The sequence below is a fragment of the Dromaius novaehollandiae genome, chromosome 1 (assembly GCF_036370855.1).
Source record: "Dromaius novaehollandiae isolate bDroNov1 chromosome 1, bDroNov1.hap1, whole genome shotgun sequence".
Taxonomy (NCBI): domain Eukaryota; kingdom Metazoa; phylum Chordata; class Aves; order Casuariiformes; family Dromaiidae; genus Dromaius; species Dromaius novaehollandiae.
Window position 1 is genome coordinate 99812240 of NC_088098.1, and position 15539 is coordinate 99827778.

Genomic DNA, 15539 nt, shown 5'->3' on the forward strand with positions numbered 1-15539 from the left:
CCCTCATTTCACCAGAGGACTCTAATTTATGCTGTGAAAACCGCACTGTGCCCTCCATCCTCCCCCCACTGCAGTCAGTAAATTACAGCTACCAATTCATAACGGCTACCTGCACTTAATCTAGCACCTCTTGCAGCAGGTTCAGCCCGCTTCGCTCCCCAGCCCGGTAGCATTAGGCAGAATGCCAGGAATTATCCTCGTGGAGATCAAGGGGATCAGAAGGGGCTGCTGCAAAAAAATGTAGTGACTGGGTCAGGGCAAACGCGTGTGGGAAGTGTGTTAACGTCGATCTCCGTTACAGTGCAGTGTCCTTCTGCTTGACAAGGGGGAATTGGTGTTGGACGGTAGCCAGCTGCTCGCCTGCCTTCCTCCCTTGTTTCTTTTTATCTTCCTTCCCTTCCTTCCCTGCTCGGCCACAGGCCAGTGGTCGGGGTAACGGCCTGAGGAAAAAGCAGTCTTGTCAGGGGAAACTCAACTTTCCTCGTGGCTGCATCCTGCAAGAAGATGTCAAATTCAGAAACCCAGGGTTGGGCCCGGGGCACCTCCACGACATCCTCCTTGGTCAGTCCCTGGGGTGGCTGTGCCTAGTGTGGGCTGGCAGGAGGTTTGATTTGTTTGTTTGTTTTTAAAGGCTTTTCTACCAGAAACACGGTTGTCAGGAGTTTGCTGTCAGCGTATGGGTACGAGCTAATTTACGCTAGCGATAGGCGATCCTCACACAGGGTGAGGCAGGGGATGGGGGGCTGCAAGGTGCCTGTTGGTGAGGGACTGTCCCTCAAACCTGGGGTGCCCGAGAAGAGCCGCTGCTCCGGTTGTGCCTCTGTCCCTATGCGCGTCCCGAGGGCCACATCACCCCGGAGGGGGATTCGTGGTCATGCGTGCTTAGCTGCGGAAGTGGCCCTCCTGAAGTGGGCCACTCGTGAAGTACAATGAAGAAGTTAGGGCTGGCATTTGGAAAGCTGTCCAAAGAGGATTTGGATGCTCTGTTCTCATTAGAAACCAGTGGAAAACCAGGTGCCAAAATCCTGTCGTAAATCGTAAATCTTCCTATCCCAAGCGAATGCCAGAGCGAGAACTGAGAAAAGACTAATGCCTTTTTAGTTAACTGCAACTGGTTGATTTCGTGTCAGGTTCAATAAATGTATTTTTCTTCGTATGTCTTCTCACCTCTACCTACTTCAAAATGAAGGTGTGGGGGCTGGAAGGAAAAAAAATCACCCAGGAAGTGTTGCATGCAGTCATTCTGATTTTTCATTTTAGAATTATATGCCTCTGTTTTATTTACCTCAGTTTCACTTTTTAAAGAAAAAATTAAAAAAAAATACTAATCAACTAAAAAGTTAATGCCTTATACTGTTCTAATGAAAACTATTTCTGGGTACAGGAACAGTCTTTGTGTGGCTTAGCATAAACTGGGTGAAAATAGGTATGTATGAGAAATGCGGATTTTTTAATTGCCAAGAAAATATTTTCCCGTTCTGGGCGAGGGGGATGGGGAGGGGAGAAGAAGAATAGATAGTCAAAGCTTAAGCTGTACTTAACACCAGCTTCTCCATTGATTTTAGTTGTATGCATAATACATAAGAAGAGAATCATAATTGATGGGTTTATTAGTTTAAAAAGAAAAACAGAAACTAAGGAAAATATTTAAAAGGCTTTTTTAGTTACAGTCTACTCTTATAACCCTTTTAAAGGGGAACCATTAGAGATAAGAATGTTGTGGAAATTAGAGCAGACCAACATACCTTATTCCCAGACTAAGGACTGGGCTCTGTCTTTGGGTGTTGTAGGCAACTAGAGTTGCTTTTATGTAAGGAAAATAATTTCTTTTAAACATTAATGATTTATGATTGGCATATCTCAGACCATCTAAACACTTATAAATTGAAAAGATATGTAACTCCTAAAGAAGTCAAAGGAGAATGCTTATATCGGCTAATATAAGGTGACAGTCTTGCAGTGAGCATGAGACCAGCAAGTAGGCATTGTAAATCCAAACTAAATGCCAGTGTTTCCTCTATTAATAAAGTTCATCCATTTGGTTCTAGTGAACTGTTTGATAGTCTGATGTGTTTGTTCTGGTTATCAATGCACTGCTCATGATGTCCCTGAGACACTTGTACATTTCTCAATCTCAGTTTGATAAATTTGTTGGTGTCAGCTGAAGATCAAAAGGGTTCCCGTGACACGAATGAGGACGTTTGTTCTTTGAGGTCTCCTGTTAACACTAGAATAAACTAGTCCAGATTCTGTATCTAAATAAGATCCAAAATACGCTGGGAAAAGCAGTGTTGTTATGCAGTTTTGGCTAGCCCACAGTATACCTTGCTGCAATTCGATCCCCTGACTGTGATTTGTATACATTGCAGATGGGTGAAGGGACCACCAGAGGGAGGAGCCGCTTGTCCTCTATGCAGCATGCCCTCCAGCTGCTGTGCATCAGCATGGTCTACCCCAGCTAAAGGTAACCTTGACACCTTTCCTTTGGTCTGCTGATATTCTTGTTGGCGTTGAGGTTATCCAGGCTTATACTTAAAACAGAACCACTTAATGATGTTTTTATCCCTTCAGATGTCTGGCCTTTGTTGGTTATAACTCTCTTCGCAGGGGAAACCCATTGCTGTAGTAGCATTGGCATCCAGTATTTTGCAACTTAAACCTTGCCTGCAACTGCTCAATATAGTTTGTTACAGCAAGTGTGGAGGTGAATGGGATGGAGCAGTAGGTTGAGGCTGCATATTCCCAAGTTTAAATCAGAATGTGGAGTAAATCACTGAAAGGCCACCATGTTGGGAGTTTCCTACCAAAGGCTTTTCACAGGCCTGTAAATAAGTCTGACTGCCGCTTACTGTGTTGATATACAACTCTCCACAGATTTGACTAGTTATGTAATAGCATCTAAGGACTGTATGTTGTTTCTAAAGTGATATGTGCAGAGTGTATTGAGATGTGCAAGTTATGGATTTTGTTCAATATTTATTGCACAGTACAATTTGTGTTGTCTGATACTTTGAGTGGTGGTGTACGCTGTTTAAATTACAAGTGAGTTCAAGTCCATGGAAGTTGCCAGTGCTATAGAAAAGCAAGAAGTTAAAGCAGGCTATTTTCCTTTTAGCTTCTTTACTGAAACACTTCCACTTGCTTATTGTGGAGGGACTTACATATACCCTCAGACAATTCAGTTCTTGACTTTCTCACTCTTTTCCATGGCAGATTACAGTGCTAGTGATCTTCCCCCCCCCCCCCCCCCCCCCATTGTGGTTACAGTATTTCTTCTATAGTAATTCTCTGGAGGCCACAGACTAATTTTACTTAAGTCAGTAGACGGGCATTACATGGCATTGACTCCTGGGTTCTCTCTGTCTGGTTCGGATTATAACTATTGACCTAGAGGTGAAAGGCTCTATATCCCATTACCAATTCCCTTAGTCATACAGTTCCTTATAACAGCGCTTTAAACAGATGATACAGGATGCTAGTATTCAATAGCATCTGTACTAATAGCACTTACTCAAATTTATTGGTAAAGATGCCTTCCAGGTTTTGGTTTTTGAACAAAAATAAGTGTCTGTATATAGCCACGCTCATGAACTCCTGGCAAAGTCTTGAAGTCCTTATTCATCTAGACTTTTTGCTGAAGACAAATATTCCAAGCAAGAGTTAAAGACTTTTGTCTTAAAATTCTGGCATACTATTATTCACAATAATATACAGCCTACAGTGAAAGCCCTGAAGTTCAGAAAATCCTGTGTTATCGATTTTCCTATTTTGAATGCTAGTATAGTCCTTTTCATTTGTGACTTAGCATGCTTTCTGATTATTGATATATTAAAAGCTACACGTATCAGCCTTTCAGATCCCTTTTTAATGTGCACGTGTTAACACAGAAGAACTGAGATAAAATGGAGGGAGAGTTCAGGAGGGCAATCTTTTTCTCGAATGCAGATGAAAATTGCACCTTCACCTGGCATTTTACTTGGGGGGTTCACTTCTTGTTCACACCATTACTATTATGTAATGGATGTTGGGTTTCATCCCATATATTACCCTCTGGCCATTTTTTGTCACCTAATACAACAGAGAAGATGTTGCTAAACATCTCAAAAACTATTAAAATAATGTCGTTCATTTCATATATTCTTACATAAGCAGTATATGATCTAGATCCGTTGAAGACGGTCAAAAAAATGTGCTTGGATGTGGAAGAATTTTTTCTGTTGCTTCAGTATAATTTAATTCCTATAGTCTGATTTTTTTTTCTCCCTTGCTTCTTGTGGAATAATCCCGTTTAAATAAAAAAATGCTATCACGTTGAAAAGTTCCTGTCAAACCAATGTCAGATAAGTGTATTTGGCCCATATAGCCAAATTTTACTTGCATAAATCCCAGATCATCTTCTGTAGAGTTATTCTGGTATAAGTGTACGCAAAACAGATAGTTTAGTAAGCACTATAATGTAGAGTGGTCAGCTTCTGATTAACGTTGAACTTCTGTTAAAAGATGGGAAGTATATTGTGAAAAGTAAACTGTTTCTAAATACAGTTAAATTGCTAAACTTTTTTCACATGCCACAAAGTTGTCTCTCTGTGTGTGTATGTGTATATATATATAAAATTTATAAGTGGCTACCATTTGTCAGTCATCTGTGAAATAGTTATTTCACATACTGTCATGCGGCTGTTGTTTCTATTTGTGCAGTGGGAAAATTGTTACAGTTTGGAAACGCCCCAAAGAAATAGCTTTATGACATTATCCTCAATATCCTTGGTTAATAATGAATTCTACTTAAAAAAAAAAAATTGCAGCACTGGAAAAAATGCATGAAGATATTTAAGACCTGTGAACGCATTCTTAATGAACTATGCATTCTGTCCATGTGCAATTGTATGAAAAAAGACACTCATAACCACCAAAAAATAAGTCACACACATTTAATTTGAGGACCATATCAGAATAAAACTACGAACAGGAAAAGGTGATCTACTTTTCCTAACACTATGAATATCTGAACTTGTTCTTGCAAGATGTATCTGACTATTTTCTTCTCTGATACTACACAAATGGAAATGAAAAGACAATGTACTTCTTGGTATCTCTTTACACATTACTACAAAACAACTGTGTGTCAGATGCACAGATGCTGACTAACATGGGCTAAGTTTCATTTGGTACATCAGCAAGAAAATTGCTTAAATGAGCAACAGCCAAGATTTGGAGAAGGGATGAGTAGCAGATACTGTATCAAAAATGGTAACACCAAAAAGGTGAAGTAGTGAGCAAATAGTGGAATAGGAGAATATATGTTAGAAGAAGTAGGATTTCAGAACAAGTCAAAATAAAGGGAGAATAGGGTACAGTGAAGCAGCTGGTTTACAGTTGCATTACTGGTACTACTTGGGGAAAAAATCTCGGATATAGGAAAAGGAGCGTTGTATGCTTTAGTGTTGAAATATGGTAAAAAAGAATCTAGGAATAAGAGGGGGTTCCTTTTAGGCAGTGTTGGTCTGACAATTAATACTAAAGAATATTTATACTGCTCATTAGACAGAGAAATAAGAAACAGAATATTTATGTTTCTCAAGTATGTTCTACAATGTGTTTTCTTCTCCTGTCCTCCTAGGCATCTTGAAGCTTGCGAGTAGGAGTTTCAAAATGTTTAGAAAGAAAAACTGAAAGCTTCTCAGTTAGGAATGCATGGCCAGGGTACCAAGTGAGATGTCTGTTGCCAAATGAGAAACAGCAAATACAAAAAATAAGTAACATGAAGCTTTCATAGGTTTCATTGTCATTAGCAGTGTTAACTGGAAAGTGGAGCAGTCTGGAAGGAAACAGGCAGATTAAATATAACTAAGTCTGCCACATTTCCATCTGCTTTTATGTATCCAAAATACAAAAGAGCCACCTGCTAATCAGAAGTGACACATTGCATTTATGAATGCAATTAGTCTTTTTTAGTTAATCATCTTAATTAGTTTAGAAATCTTTAAACATACGGAAAAACAGCAGAAGATCAAAAGATATCAATTCTACAAATAAAAGTAGTAAAAATATGATTAATCACATGAGTTCAAGATGAAATTATGAAAATTGTAGCATAAACAAGATTGTGATTAAAAAAAAAATACAACTAATCCTCCCCTCATCTAAACTAAACATTTGATAAAAATGAAAGAGGAGGAAAAACAGTAAAAATGATCTCTCCCCTGTGCATTACTACCCTCTCCTCCTTCAAAAATCACACAATATAAACACAGGCTAGGAAAAGGCAAACAAAACAAGTTCAGTTCACCATATTTATGTGTGCGTTACTTAATTGCACAGACGCACTTTGTCTAGGCTTCAGCTGGTTCTCTTTAGTTTCTTTTGGGCTTCATGTCTGTTTTCTTCAGTTACTTTCATATCAGAAAATTACATAACTGGTTGTTTACATACCAAATAGAGAAACAAGCATGGCCATTAGAGGCAATGATAAGTGAATTTCTACATTTTCTCAGGTTTTTGTCCAATTTTTGTTTGTATTCATTGATACAGCTATGAGTAAGTAAAATGCATCCAAGGGACCTGTACAAAAAAAAAAAAAAAATTGTTGTGTTTCTATGAAAGCTTTCTGTAAAACTGTGAGCACAACACACAGCTACTTTACAGCCTGCCTTTAGAAGCACAGTTTTGTGGTAGATATGTGACGGTGTTTTTTTATCAGCACTTGTTTCACATAGCTTCTCCTGGCCAGTTTTTAGTTGGAAGCAGTTTTGTTTGGTTTGATCAATCAGATGCCTTGTCTTTGGGGGCAAACTTCATGCCTCGAGTAATTTTAGTGGAGTCCCTGGACAAGACCTGGTTTACCCCAGCACAATTACAGTAGCTTGGCTGCTGTGACATGGCTGCAACTTGGTGAGAACTTTACCTGGCTGCAGCAGGCAGCTATTGGGTTCCCCCAGCCAGGCGGGCCAGGTGGACCAAAGGGCCTCGGAGAGCCACCTCTCCTTACGGCTCCTGAGCCACCTGCCGACTGTGCTGCAGGGTGCCCTGGAGCCTGTGGGCACTTCTCATCCTGCCAGCTCATTGCCCAAGGTATGCAGAAAGAGTAGGATTTGGTCTTTTCTCCCTATTTAGGTGTTTACGTTGCAGTGATGTACCAATGACAGGCAGTTATAATGCTTCATTAAGAAATTTCATTCTATGCTCACTTTCCTCTTGTCTTCCTTCCCCTTTGCTATTCATCCTTCCTTTCTGCAAATCTGCTATTCCAGAGTAAAATCCTCAGGAACTACAGGACATGTCTCATAAACCTTGGAGATGTGCTGGAGCAAGGGGCTGTATTCACGAGCGGGGCTATGAGAACAGGCATCCTCTGGTGGGCTGAGGATACAGCTTTTGGCTACATCAGTATGAAGTGTGCTGCATGCATTTTCTGAGGAAATCCTGCTGCAAGCAGCAGAGCAATACAATTCTGCAGCTCGGTTTGCTGTCGGTGTGTGCCCATGGCTGAGTTCAGCATGTGCCCATTCGTGTGCAGGTTCCCTTTTACAACATTTATGCGCAATCTAGTTTTCTTATGAGAGCAAGCAAGCAGTCTGCAAGACACACCTGCAGTGCCAGGGAGCGATAGAAAGATTGGCTTTTGTTCTTTCGACATGAAACAGACTTCTGGGATAAAGACGAGGAACAGTGAATTTTAATTAAAAATCCTTTCAGCTTATCTTCTCACTCAAGGGAATGTGATTCTTCAACCATTAAAAGCAACTGAAGCATTGCAGTCCTTTTTCTGGAAGTAGAAATAGGTCCTAATAGAGTGAGGCTTACTGTGTGCAATCCAAGAAATATTCCAAGGTGCTCCATATATTTTGCATGCACTGTATGCAGGACACGCTCTCAGCAGTGGGATGCACCAGGTGGTGTGGCACGGGGTGGGCAGACACAGCTCACCTGTGCCAAAATGGCCCGGATAAAAGCTAGGTAACACAGGAGTGTGAGTGTGAACTGCGAGTACACTCAACACCGCAACCCATCATGTCAAAGAGGAAGATGACCATTTGTAGAGAAATTTGTAGGTACATATTAACGTTGTGTGAGCACCTAGGTTTGTGTTTTATTTGCTGTACTGCTGATATTGATCCTGAATGTATAGGTCACTGATTGCCAGTTATTTACATGCTGTTAATAAATCAATAGACTACTTGGATCCTGATATGATTTAAACTATGTAAATTGAACAGTTTTTCCCTGAGACACTAGTGAATAGCAAGATCAGATCGGACAGATCAGAGAACCAGAGAACAGAAAATGAAAAGATTGGGCTGCAGAGAACACTTTGCACTTATATTTGACTGTGATGTTGCTCAGAGATATCATAGCTTCTCCATGTGTTTTTGCCTTAAATAGTGTATTGGTTGTTCTGCTGTGGGTGTTTCTTTGCTTCGTAGTTACAAGAAAAAGTATGTTTTAAGGTCTATATCAGACAACAAATTAAACTTTTTTCTCTACATACAAAATTATGTATTATGTAATGAAGACAAAAGAAGAAAGGTAAATAAGCACACCAGTATATCCTTTACTTCAGTTACTTAATAAATAAATAAATAAATAAAAAAGCAGGTGTTTGAAAAACCCTGTCATATAAGATTTCCACTTTCTCTGGAAAGCAAGAACATTTATCTGAATCCACAATTGCTGGTTTCCTCAAGAAACAGTAACACTGACCTTCCTCTAATCCTTTTGACCTACTATTGTAAGGCTACCTATAAACAGAAATAGAAACCACATGCTGTCAGTCAGGTCAACCTTTATTTCTCATCAGGAGTAAAATAAATCTATATCCTCCATGAAAGAGCTCATAATTTCTCTCCTTTCTTGGCAGCTGAGAAGGAGCACAATGCAAAAGGACACTGAAAAATCACAGGTGAGTAAAAGCTGTGGCAACACCTTTTAGGCCTGAAAAATATCCATTCAAAAGATAGAAACTATCCTCTCTTTCTCTCTCTTTCTCTCTCTCTCTCTCTCTCTCTCTCTCTCTTTTTTTTTTTTAATGTCTGTTAGGGTTCCTACAAACAGTTTCTTGCCCCCCTGCAAGTGGACAATTTCCCCATAGGCAATTCCTGAAGAAGTTTATCACAAAACACTGAACAAGCACTGATAACATTCTCAGTGACACTTAATACTGCCAATATTTTTCTGTTTGTTACCCAGCGTGCAGGCAAGACTGCCAATGGCAGTCCAGGGGTGAGGTGGGTTAGCATTTGGAGTTGGAGGAGCAGTGCAGTTTTAGTGTGGACCAGGGGACACGGCTGATCCCTGGATCCATCCCCATTTAGCACATGATGGTTCACAGAGCGGGGTCAATGTGTGTGAACTGGACTCCTTTTAGAGGAAAACGAACTGCCCCAAGTGTGTGCTGGAGGGGAGAACATAGTAATCTCTTATTTTTCTGCCAGCTCTGATGCATATGCATGATGGGGATGTTCAGTTCAGGGGCCCAGACTAACCATAGGCTGTAGCAACCCCCCCAAAACTGCTGTAGTGTAGTTGCATGGACCTCAGAACTGGTTGCTAATGTAGATAGAACACAAAATAAACAACCATTTGTAGAACTGCGTATCTTCATAGTAACTTCTAGTGATATGTTTAAATATCAACATTAAAGTGGGATTGATTAAATAGAAAAACAATTTTTAGAGTAGTCTCTGTTGTTTCAGATGTCTTGAAAGATTTGTTTCTAAGTAGACACAAAATCAGAATTCAAGTTACATATACTCATAAATATTCTATTAGGAGGGCTGATGTGCCACAAGCCTCTAGAAGATAACCTGCTGGAAAACAGTAGAAGTTGTGACTATTGCTTTTTAAGAACTCATTTGTATCTCTTATTAGTTTCTTAATGTTTTATTCTTTCTACTAGTCAGAATACCTAGAATACCTCAGATCTTGACCGTGGCATTTATGCTAAAGCAGTTTTGATGACATAAAAGAATGGGTTAGACAAATATCTGTCGGGATTGGGTTAGGTAATAGTGATTTGCTGTAGGATGGGGGGCTGCACTAAATCACCTTTATTGAGCCTTTAGGACTCTATTTTTTGTAGGATTCCATATCTTCTTGTTACTGATTCATGGTAAGACATTATCTGGTATGCGATGTTCACAATATCGAGTAGTTAAGATGACAGATTGCCCACCCAAATATCAAGCAATTTGGGTGATGGATTGTCATCCCAATTAGAAGCTTAGGATCAATTGCTCTAGAGTTCAAAATACAACTGACAGTGCAGCCAGAACATCACCAAGATGATAAGAAACCTTTAGTTTTCCCCAAAGTTCCTCATTTGTAGTAAATAAATGTGCCTAGATGCTTAAATATTTCCTATGATCACAATATTTGAGTGTTAAAAAAGTAGCCATGATACTAGACCTTACTGAGACTTTTTCAGAGGTACTTGGAGGGCTGTGGATATTTAAGGTATTAGCCATCTTTTTCAAGGATGAGAAGTGATAGAAAATGACAACCAACCAAAACACCCATTGCTCATATGAACAGTTTTGGTTTTGAGGCTGAGGTGTACAAGATGCATCTCAGCTCTGAGATGAGGTTTCTCACAGAACAAAAGTAAAACCAGTTAATTGTGTATAAAGAGGCCTCCACCACAGATGCTTGGTATTTCAGACGTTCAAGCCTCAGAGGAAAGATCCAGGTGCAAGCTCATGCCCTTGCTGGTCTTATTGGAGACTCAGGATTGGGTCTCCCATACCTCAAGCTTATTACCCATCATGCAGTGCTTCAGTCTACTGTCATGTGGGGCTTTCCCACTCCATCTGCTGAAGCTCCTCCACTTTACTAAGTCATTGCATCAGGGGCTTGATCTGTATCCCATTCACCTGGTATGTAAAAATGCTAGGTTTAAAGCCTTGCTCCAAGGAGTCTTTATTTATTTCTTTATAGAAAGTGGAACACTGTCACTAAGGAAGACCATCCACTACTACTAAGCAATGGCCTAGGGAAAGTCTGCTGGGAGATCCTGGTTTGTGCATTCCCACAAGTGACCCTTGGCATAGATGAGTCCTGTATGAAAAACAAATCGCAAACTGCTGTGACTATTGGAACTGAAAATGTAATGACAACATTTGCATTGTATTCCTCTCCTGGTTGCACTTCGAAGTTGTGAAGTTCCATCAGTTTGGGGGACAAATCTCTACCAAGGATGTTCTACTTGCTGCTCAGCTTACACTTGTTCACTTGCATCAGAAGTCAGAAGGACCCTGCAGTGCACAGGGGTACCTTGAGATGACAATTATTCTGATGTGGAATTTTGTGTACAATAATTAAACAGTCAGGTACAAGCAGACATGTGTTACCCAGAGATAACACACTTCTTGGAAGTATCATGAGGCAGCAGGTGAAATGAGTGCCTCCAATGACCTGGGAAATGCATTATCTCACCACAGCACGAGCTTGGAGTTGTATTGTCACTGTGTACCAAGTACTGGTCTTACTAGTTGTATTGTGTTTGATTGTGCCAGGTAAAACATGTTTTAAACATGTTCACTGTCATGCATTACGTAATAATCGAATCTGACTCTGAAGTACCGATATGTTAAGAGTGAGTCAAACGTGCACGAAGTATTGTTTTTTCACTGATGTACAAGCCTAACAAAAGTTATCTTGAAAGGGACTTTAGAATCAGTGTCCCATAGCTTCAACAAAACATCCATAATGCAGTAGAGGGAATACTGGTATGTAATCACCTAAAATGTAATGTCCACAACCATTGCGTATTATTATTAACTCTTTCTTATGATGGTATGCATATGTCTATGTGCTTGCATGCACGTGTCTGTGTGTAGAAGAGCAAAATGATTTTTCGGAGTTTCTTTTTAACTTGCTATTAATTTCTGTTTTTTCCCACTGTCCAATGCTGTTGGTTATTTCATTTTTCAGCTGGTTGACAGGAAGCATTTTATAGCTCAGCCATCGCCAGACAGCTTGGCACTGTAATGGGCCCGAAGGTGTGTTGGCTAAAGCAGCCACGGCAGACAAAGGCCTTTGTGCCGCTCACTCCTTCTCACAGCTCCGCAGCGCGACGCAACATCAGACAGGAGAGAAGGTCTATCTTTAATCTGAGCTGCTCAGGAAATCAAAGGAGGTGGATTAAAACAAGAGCAGTGATTGATTCCCGTAGGAGATCACTTTCCTGTTCCATTTGATATAATGAACAGGATGATCAAAGCAAGGTTAGAAACCCCCTGTACCTTTTCTCCTAGGATTTTTGTGATGTCAGTTCACAAAGTGTTATAATAATTGAACGCACATGTGATAATGATTTAAAAGATAGTTTCATTTCTTGCCTTAGAAGAATTTACATATGGCTGCTCTGGCAAGGTATGTGTCCTTGGAATTATCAGGCTCGCAGTTAAACCCATTAAATTGTATTATACCTACAGCTGCATGTTTCTTTGTGTTTTAGCATCTTTTGATCTTTACCAAAACTAGTTGCAGTGCCTGTATAAGGACTATATTTCAAAGGTATGGTGGGATGTTACTTTTAAAGTTCAGATCCAATAATGAAGCAAAAATATGATTAATACTGAGGGAGAAGAAGAAAGAAGACAAATGCTGTGGAAAGATGCACCACATTTGGTCAGGCTGTAAGGTAACAACCAACAGACTTAGAGTAATTGCTCTTTTCTTTTAAAAATGGGGTGCTGCCAGAACTGTGCTGATTCCTTGACTAAGTATGCTGAGGGGGCACATAATACCAATTACTCACGCCGTGGCCTTGGGCAATTTAAGTTGGTTATGGAGACCCAGGGGTCTCCCCAGCTGCTCCATGTGACGATCTCCCTGTGCGTGCCAGGTTCAGCAGAGCCCCCGTGGCAGCCAGGGGGCTCAGCCCCACGCATGCCACACCTGGGGGTGCCTGCAAGCCACCTTTACTACAGTGTCCCAGCATGAAACTTCTTATGGACTGGCACTAATGCAGTGACTCGAAATTCCCCTGGCAGCGCTCACCCCAGCTGCACCATGTGAAAGCACAAGAGTGCCTTTAATGTGGAGAGAAGTATTATGTCCTTTACTGGCAATACCTGCCATATAAGTGAAATGTGCTACTCTAATGTGTTTCAGGCAAGTTGCTGGGGGGGGGGGGGGGGTTCTCTCTTTTCTTCTACAATGAGGTTAAGGTGGCAGTGCAGGATCTCAGCTAATTCTCTGCTGGTTTTCTTTGCACTTCAGTTGAATCCACATGGGATGGTGATATTCAGCTCTGTGTTACTGCTATTTCTCACTTTAATGACCCTGGTAAATCTTTAATGATTGCCATCACTGTCAGAAGGGCACAAAGGGTCCTCATCTGTCTTGATGCAACCTAAAAAAATATGCTCACAGATGTCAATTAAAATAATGGCATTGGTGGTAGGTCACTTGTATTTTCATAGTTACCTCCCTCTTCTTGCAAAAAGTAACATAAAAATTCCACTCATAATCATTATATTCACTAAGAAAAGTAAATGCAGATGTCCAAGGTTTTGTTGTGATTAAGTAGGGCAGTACATTCCACACAAAATGAATTGGGACAGACACTTCAGAGAAATGGGCCTAATCCTTTGAGGAAGTCAGAGTACCTAAAGCCTAAGCTGTTATTCTAAATAAGGTATTCTAAAGCATCAGCTGTTCATCCTATAATACTTGCTTGAAAGTCTATGTTAGAGAAATTCATTTAACATCAGAACCAGATATTTCTCCACCACTTAAAGGTTGTTTCATCATGAGTGATTCCTCTATCACAGTATAGCCTTCAAGATGCAATTCCTTCAAATTATGGGGTGCGTAAGCAGTCTGGTGAGCTGGGAACTGGATATACCGGTCTCCTGCGTTTGTTAATAGCAGTTGCATGCCTAATTCACTGAGCAGCATGGAGAAAATGTAGCCCCGTGGGTCAACATCAATGGATTCAATGAGATCTTCACCATCTAAAAATGTCATTAGTGGGAGTAATAGCTGGCTGCGGGCCCTAGCGCTCACTACAGCTGCAGCAAGCTGGCTCTCTGGGGGAGCAAAGGTCTGACACAGAGGGACTCTGAGCTCATTTGGGGAAATTCCCATAATTCACCACTGCCTGGCCACGTGGGGTCTTGAGGAGTCTGCAGTCTTTTGGGGAGATCAAGACCTTCAAGCTAAATTAGGAAAAAGTGTCCTTAGCCCCAAACACCTCCTGTGAATACATAGTCAATAAAATAAGATTGGATGAGAATCCACCTTCTCATGCTGTATTTCAAAGTAAAGAAAACTTCAGAACATTTTTGCTGTACTTAGCAGTTATTGTTTTAATCCATACAACATCTGGAACGTGATGTTGGGAGAGGGTGAATGATCTAAGCAAGCACTGTGTAACCAAAATTTTATTAAAAAGGAATAACGAAAGGTTGATAACATTAATATTGGAAACTCTACATCTTTATTTTGTCCATAAAGCATATATTCCTAACATATTTTAATTACATTTCTCTGTTCACCTAACTTTGTAGTGCCTTTTGATTTTGTTTTTTCTGTAGTTATTTTCCACTTCTAAGTCATTTGATCTATGTTTTCCCTTACACCTCTGCCTCTCTGTATAGATTACTAGAAAGGAGCTCAAATACAATTTTGTCTCTGATGTGGATTTTTCTTTAGCGAAGATTATACAAAGACATCTCCTTTCTTGGGCTCCATTTCAAACAGGGCTTCAAATGCAAAATTAGAAAAAGAAATCCTTAATATGAGTAGTCCAAGATATGCTTGATTTCAGCTTCCCTCAATACAAGCTTGAGACAGTAATGTCAAAAGTGATCACTCACGTTCTTCAGTGCTATATAGGATTGAGTAGTCCCAAGTCTGCTAATTTTCAATTTGTAGATATTGCATATGTCTCCTTAAAAATAGTACGTTCTTGAAAAATGTAGCATAGTACTTGATTGAGTTCTAATTTTAAGATAAAAGACTCTCCTGTTAAATATGCATTTTTTGCTTGGATGTGGGATGTCCCCTCTGCATTTTGCTTTTTCTTTTGCAAATAAGCATATCACAAAACATTACAATCTAATAATTAGAATATTACTATGGGAATACATTGTTTTACGTATTTCTAATATGAACTTCACAGTTGTCCCTTAGTTAAAATTGTGTTGAGATTTTCATTTGAAATATTTTAAACCTCTTTGTCAGATATGAATTATAGAAAGACTATTCACCCTATACTTACAACACTTACTTGATTGCTGAATGGGTTCTGTGAGAATTTATGAGTAAAGATATTAGTTTGGGCTATACATTTTATTAGATATAATTTTCTGGCAATATAATTCTTGAAATTTCAAAGATGAACATTAGCCTACTTGGAGTTTATTCCAAAGTCAAAGATGTAGATTTCTCCTCTTTCTTTGTGGGTATATTTTTATTTAAGGGCATCATTATTTATATCCATTTGCATTTTATGTTGTAACGTTTTCCTCATACTTTTTTTTTCTTTGGACATCTCTGAGATAGCATGCAACTGATATAGCATTACTTTTTGA

The 15539-nt window shown here is 39.8% G+C and overlaps 1 long non-coding RNA gene across 1 annotated transcript; it reads left to right on the forward strand.

Annotated features, from left to right (window-relative positions):
• Nucleotides 1–2369: 2369 nt before the first annotated feature.
• LOC112996769 (uncharacterized) lies at nt 2370–11247 on the forward strand. Its single transcript, XR_003262545.2, has 3 exons — nt 2370–2464; nt 8858–8899; nt 10933–11247. It is a non-coding gene; the product is annotated as an uncharacterized LOC112996769 (long non-coding RNA).
• Nucleotides 11248–15539: the final 4292 nt, after the last annotated feature.